Genomic DNA, 6185 nt, shown 5'->3' with positions numbered 1-6185 from the left:
AGAGGGCCACAGGTCAGAGTCGAACCCATGGCTGCTGCAACAAGGACTCAGCCTTGGTACATTGGGAGCCAGTTCTACCAGGTGAGATATCTGGGCCTAGGCTTTTTTTCTGACAAATTCAGGGTTTTCTTCGTCTTCTTCCTGGTGCTTGGCCAATGTTCTACTAGGCTATAGTTTGTGTTCCAGTCTTAACATGCCTTTATCCTGTGAGATATAGGCCAACTGTCTCTATTTTTTTAAAGTTGTCTTACACCCATTTAAATCAAGAAGGCCTTGTGACCCCCTGTGAAGCTTTGGTGACCCTAGTGGGGGTCCCGACCCCCAGGTTGGGAACCACTGTTGTAAGTAATGTTACCAACATATTTCAGTACTATCAACTTATGCAAGCTTGCTAGCTGGCAAGCAACTACACTGGTTGGCTGTTGTCAGTTATTGTCTCTTGTTTCTCATCACAATATACCAGACCTCCAAGCTGGGGAAAAAATGCAGAGTGGTTAAGTAGATTAGACAGAGATGACATGATAAAATTAAATAGAAATGAGCATTAGCTGAGTAGCTGTTTAACTTGTATTTTACACATACTGGGGGAAAAAAAGCTTCAGTTTGGTTATTGTCTTGCCCTTAAAGGCTGTGACCCCTGTTTTTTCCTCAGCTGTCAGCTGTTTTTGGACTGACGTGCAGCTGACGTACATTTTGCGCAGCACTGTTTGTTTGTGTCTTGTCAACAAACCCGGCACCCTGTCATGCGTTGCACGCCCCACATCTCTCTCTCTCCTACTTCTGTCTCTGATTCTCCCTAGTACTAGTCTGTGTGTTTTTGGGTCCTCACATTGTCCCGGCCTTTTAAACTCTGTCATGCCACTCCTGCCCACTAGAAGCCCTCAGAGAGTTTTCATGATTCCATGAAGCACCTTAATTAGTCACCTGTTCCACACAGCTGTACTGCATTTATTCATTATGTGTAGTATATTTGGCAGTCTCCCCCCAACCATACTCACTTGCTGCATATCTTTTCAACTTATCTCCTCATGATAGTTAAAATGTGTGTGTCTGGTAACAAGAAAACTAAATGATGTCTTTATGAACCATTGTTGTTGTGTTTACAAGTTTTTACAAAATACCGATATGTAAAAAAACACATTAATCTAATTCCTTTAGATCCAAAGATTTTTGTAAATATAATTTCAATTTTTTTATCCTACCTAACAAAATTCCTTTCACAGAAAAAAGTGGGGGTTTAGTGAGTTATGGTAAAACAGATCACACTGAAAACATTACTGATAGTAAAACGCTAACTGCTAATTGTACAAAAAAAGGAGATTTAGAATTGAATGATTTAGAATTGGTTCTGAGACTGAGATTTGTTTTTCACTTTTGCTGACTGCTCTGCTTAAGGTAACAAAGACACAACCATTTTTATTTTAAGCTGATTATACACTAATAAAAACATACCTATGAATATTATGTTAAATTTCTGCTAATAGATCCTACTAAATTTTACACAAAGGATCTTAAAAAAAAAAGGAATGAAATTGAATTCAAAACTATGCTGGTATCCAGTCATTGTAAGTTCTACAATGACAAAGTCACCTTATTACTGGGGCTTTGCTGACATTCTAAAGATCAAAGGGACCCCTTTAGGATTTGTGTCTCACACATTACCACCTCATTAGCTACGTTAGGATTATGTTCGACAAGGTATGGTGAGGAACATCGACAGAGAGCATTTGGAGAAAACTGGGATGAGTCATTATGATTAAAAAGAAGGAAAAGCGGCAGAAAGACAGAAATAGTGATAGATGGACGGATTTGTAAAACACTATTAAGCAACAAACAACACAGACAAAGGAGAGAGAGGGCACTTACCCAAGGACGGTGAGTTTCGCCCACTGCCCTGAGCTAGTGAAATGAGACACCAGTAACATGAGAGTTTTGCTAGAGAGGCTACTGTAAGATCCTGCCACCATGGAAAACTGGCCAGACCAGCTATCTGTCTATATATCTGTCCTCTGGATCTGTTGACGTGACCTTTCTGCTCAGAGCTGAAGTGGCAGAAATGAGAAATGCAGGTGACAAACACCTGAGACGCCATGAGGCATGAGGCTTTGGCCCCACTTGGGTGCAGCTGCGTAGATCTCCATTTTGTATCAATCAGAAACCTTAGTCGTTTTCTAAATGTTAATGAAATGAAATTATAGTAACAAAACTGGAACCAAGGGTTATTTTAGTCCGGTAATTTGCAGGGCTTCCCAGAGGCCAGAATTGTTCCCCAGTCCAACAATGACTTTGGTCTGGGCTTGACCCACAAAAACCAAGAACACTCTGAGTAACTCTCCATGACTGTATGACTTACTAACCAATATAATTTAAACAGACAGTAGGATGCTAATCAATTAAAGTCAAGATGAGCTAGTTTCCATTGCTATCCTTTTTCTGACAGGGCATGTGACAAAACCCTTCCTGCATGCAAACTGATGACTTATTCATTAAAAAAAGGTGGTACTAGCTACACCTTCCTCCACACCCCTCCTCCTCTCCTGGTGTGTTTTTCTAACAACCCACAGTTCAAGACAGACAAACACTGCTTGGTGTATGCCAAAGCCTCACACCAGTAGGATGCAATTCGCAAGTCTCCCATGGCTCATCACACCTTCTGCAACCTCCTCCCCATGCGAGGGCGAGAGTGATTTTATTTAGTCAGTTCTCGAACCAGGTAAAGCTACACAAATTCAAATTGTATTCATTCATCCGTACCCACTTATCCTTTTCAGAGTTGCAAAGGGCTGAGTTTATCCCTACACACATTGGTGAGCGACAGCCAATCATCCATACTCACAATCAGGGTTGCAAACCCAACCTGAGTAACCCAATTCAAACCCAAAACCTTCCTTGCTTTGTTGCTGTTGGTTAGATATTAAAGTAAAGTAGTGACTAAATTGGTTAATTGACCAAAATGGTTTTCTTTCTTTAACAATATTATACATATAATATATATATATATATATATAATAACTTATTAGCAAAGGCTTTCATAAACACAAAAATAAAAATGATAAACCTATGTAAAATTATAAATTTTATAATATATGTGAAATATTATATTTCATACTGCTGATCATAGATAAAAATGCCTGTGTCTCATTTGCACTATGATCAAGTCTTAATTAAGGACTGGATTGCAGATGCATTCTCAACAGTAAGTCTCCAAGGATAGTAAAAGGCACGTGTATTGATTAATGCACTGAGGAGAAAGGGATGGGAGCCCATAAACATTTATAGCACTCACTTTATCAAATATTAAGTAACAAAACTTTACACCGAATTTGCAAGTTTGCAACATATGGCTACCATTATCACTATACAACACAAGCACCACATTCCAGTATTATCATTGCATAACCCCTTTTTATAATCTGTCTGAGACACAGTACAATATTTAAAATAAACTTTTAGGGCAAATAGATCTGCTGAATCTAATAAGATCAAATACAAAACAGAAGTGATTTCCTCTATCAAGGAGTCACTGCAAAGTTCTGATCAATCAGCTCACCCCTAATATTAGGAATATTAAATTACTGGAGGAAAAAGTAATTGGTGATTGGCTCTCAAAAACATAATTCATTGTATTTTTGTAAGATGTGGTTTTCAGAGCCATCACTACTGTGCACACAAAGATTAAATGTGATAAGAAAGACAACAAAATGTTAACATGTGCATGTGTCATGTAACACCAATATAAACATGATAAAAGATACCCTATTTATGTATTTCCAAAGGATCTGAGCAATAACAATATTGACACCCCAAGAGAGAAGCAAAGCAGAGGTCACAAAAAATACTCAGAGGCAAAATGTGTGCATTAAATTACCACTCGTTCAGGCTGGGTTTAACTCGATGATACAAGAAAGCGAAAAACAAAATATGTAAATTAAGTAAAGAAACACCACATATGCATCTAAACTAAGACCTGTTTTGTTTTCCCTCCTTCAATCTCTTATGCCTATAAAATATACCACCTGCCAGCAGACCTTCAAATGGATTGCTTGATTACGACTACAGTATCACAGTAGGAACTGTTGACAAAAGGCAGTCAAAATAAGTCTGTCAGTTGGAAAAAGTAAGGGTAAGATACGGCAGATCTGTTGATTGTGAGGTCAAAATGGATGATAAAAACTGTTACAAATTACAGGAAAAGCTAATCTACCTAAGGGTACACAAATATACAAATGCTCATTATGAGTAATACCTGTTGTAAAAGGTTTTGCCTCTAAGTGGAAGTCGTTACTGTTAAATCATTACTTCTGATAGCCTCTCCTTACCCCACTTATTCTAGACACACCATTCCATTGTTCTGATTCATAGCAAGGACATAACCAAACTCCAGGTAAATAAGTAAAATGTTGAGATGTCTATTTGGAACAAAACAACAACAGTTACAGCAACACTAGAGATGAGTTCAACATCTTAACTCAAGAATACACACAATCACACACAGTTACACACATGGTCTTAATTTGTACCAGCTGGCTAGTCAGACTGGCAGACAGCAGCCAATCCCTGGTCTGTAGACACAAACTGGTGTTTGTAAATCACCACTTCAGATAAAAGGAGAGCTAAGTGTCTTGAGCCAAGGGGAAATAGAGGAAGATAAAGGTGAGGAGAATGAGAGTGCAACTGTCAGCCTCATTATCCTGAAAATATGTCTGTACTGTAAAAACAGGACTCATTAGGAGCATACTGTAAAGCAAAACATAAACTTGGAAAGGGGGAAAGAGAAAGTGGCGCTGTTAGTAAAGACAGAGTAATGACAATAATAATGGCTCTAATAAGCATAATGTACCTCAACCACAGCCTTTTCCCTTGTGATGGAGATTTGGCACCAGGGTGAAGTTAGATCACCTCTACAGAGATGTACAAACACATGCACAGACTCAAATACAAACATACACATATGCTACACCCACCTTGGCTCAGATACTTATGCTGAAGCCTCCAGATTGTCAAAATGTCCTATCTTGGATTCAAAACAATATACCAAACAGACACACACGCAAACATGGGACATATGTTCTTGGAAGACTATCGAGGACCTCAGACTTTCAGGAGGCCCCCGCAAAGGTCCTCCCTGTATCCTATAAACACTAGAGCACAATCCAGGAGCTTGTGAGAGACCTTAGTTCAACACAGGACTTTTCTGATACTCCATAATCGGATCTCTGTACTTAAAACACAAAGAAGAAAGATGTGATTTTTCAGATTGGTATGCCCTTTCATGACAGAACCATGTCACACCTAATGGGGTCTATAATAGTTACTGTAATACATTAACTTCAACTGATACACAACATCAATTTCAAACATCAGTGTTGTCTTAAAGCATTAAAGTGATGCAGCAGTTTCATGAAAATCAGTTTTGTATTCATCTATAGCTATTGGTATTCAGCATGATGATGGTATGGTGTGGTGATCATGAGAATGTATCATATCTACACACTGACAGACATGAGGACGCCATCATGACAACATAATGTCTCACATGCTATGTACCATGTGAGAGAGTGCAAAAAAAATGAAAAAACTGGTAGATAGTATCAGTGGATTGGCTTGTAGGAGCATTCCTGTTGTTAGTACTGCAAGAATGTATCTTTGTCAACCGACTTTCCCACAATCTCCCTTGTCTACACCAATTTACAAGTTCCAATTTCCCATAATGATTCCAACCCCATCATCTTAAGTCTCAAAATTTGCTGCATGGTTTTCATCCACTAAATATAATCACTACAACAACTAAGTTATTCTGTGATCCAGTGCAATCACTTTATTTGTCACAGTGAGAGCACTGGTGTACCAGGAGTCAATAGGGGGGGATACCTGCTGAGTTTATTGTTTGTTTCAGATTGTGCTTCATGACTCTGTGAAGCCAGACAGGGACCTAGTTTCTTTTGGATCTGTGGAAATTTTGGATACATGCAAATTAATAAAAGAAAATATCTGTCCTGTCACAGCACGTGCTAAAACGTGTTTATTCCCATCAAAAAGGTATTTCTTCTCCTTCTTTTCCATTGCTCCCTCTCTCTTTGTCAAAGGCATATATATACGAATTTGAAGCCTGAGCATGGGAAGCAGGAGTGAGCATCTGTGAGGCATTTGTGGAGAAAAAGAGAGAAAGAGCAACAGAGAGAAAG

The 6185-nt window shown here is 38.7% G+C and overlaps 1 protein-coding gene across 1 annotated transcript in view; it reads right to left on the bottom strand.

Moving 5' to 3' along the window:
* pappaa (pregnancy-associated plasma protein A, pappalysin 1a) overlaps positions 1-6185 on the bottom strand; it is an 87410-nt gene that overhangs the window by 35365 nt on the left and 45860 nt on the right. The gene's annotated exons all lie outside the window — the stretch shown is intronic.

Source organism: Morone saxatilis, unplaced genomic scaffold (assembly GCF_004916995.1).
Source record: "Morone saxatilis isolate NCDOM2014 unplaced genomic scaffold, NCSU_SB_2.0 Contig21, whole genome shotgun sequence".
NCBI classification, from domain to species: domain Eukaryota; kingdom Metazoa; phylum Chordata; class Actinopteri; family Moronidae; genus Morone; species Morone saxatilis.
This window is presented reverse-complemented; position numbering and strand designations above follow the sequence as displayed.